The 291-nt window shown below is 40.5% G+C and overlaps 1 pseudogene; it reads left to right on the forward strand.

Moving 5' to 3' along the window:
• The window catches only part of LOC105528323, a 33,234-nt pseudogene that overhangs the window by 5,528 nt on the left and 27,415 nt on the right, over positions 1–291 (forward strand).

A 291-nucleotide genomic window follows, 5' to 3' on the forward strand; every position in this document is an offset into this window, starting at 1 on the left:
CCTCCGATAACAAAGAGAAAGAAGCTTTCGGGGAAACTTCTTTGTGTTCTGTGAAATCATCTCACAGAGTTACAGCTTTCACCTCAAGATGCCTTTCGCTAAGACAGTTCTTGTGGAATTGGCAAAGTGATATTTGAAAGCACATAGAGGGCTATGCTGAAAAAGGAAATATCCTCAGACGAAATCTGGAAAGACGCTTTCTGAGAAACTGTTCTGTGATGTGTGACTTTCACTCAAAGAGTTACATCTGTATTTCGTGGATCTCTTTGCTAGCCTTATTTCTGTGGAATC

Source organism: Mandrillus leucophaeus, unplaced genomic scaffold (genome assembly GCF_000951045.1).
Source record: "Mandrillus leucophaeus isolate KB7577 unplaced genomic scaffold, Mleu.le_1.0 Scaffold712, whole genome shotgun sequence".
Taxonomy (NCBI): Eukaryota; Metazoa; Chordata; class Mammalia; order Primates; family Cercopithecidae; genus Mandrillus; species Mandrillus leucophaeus.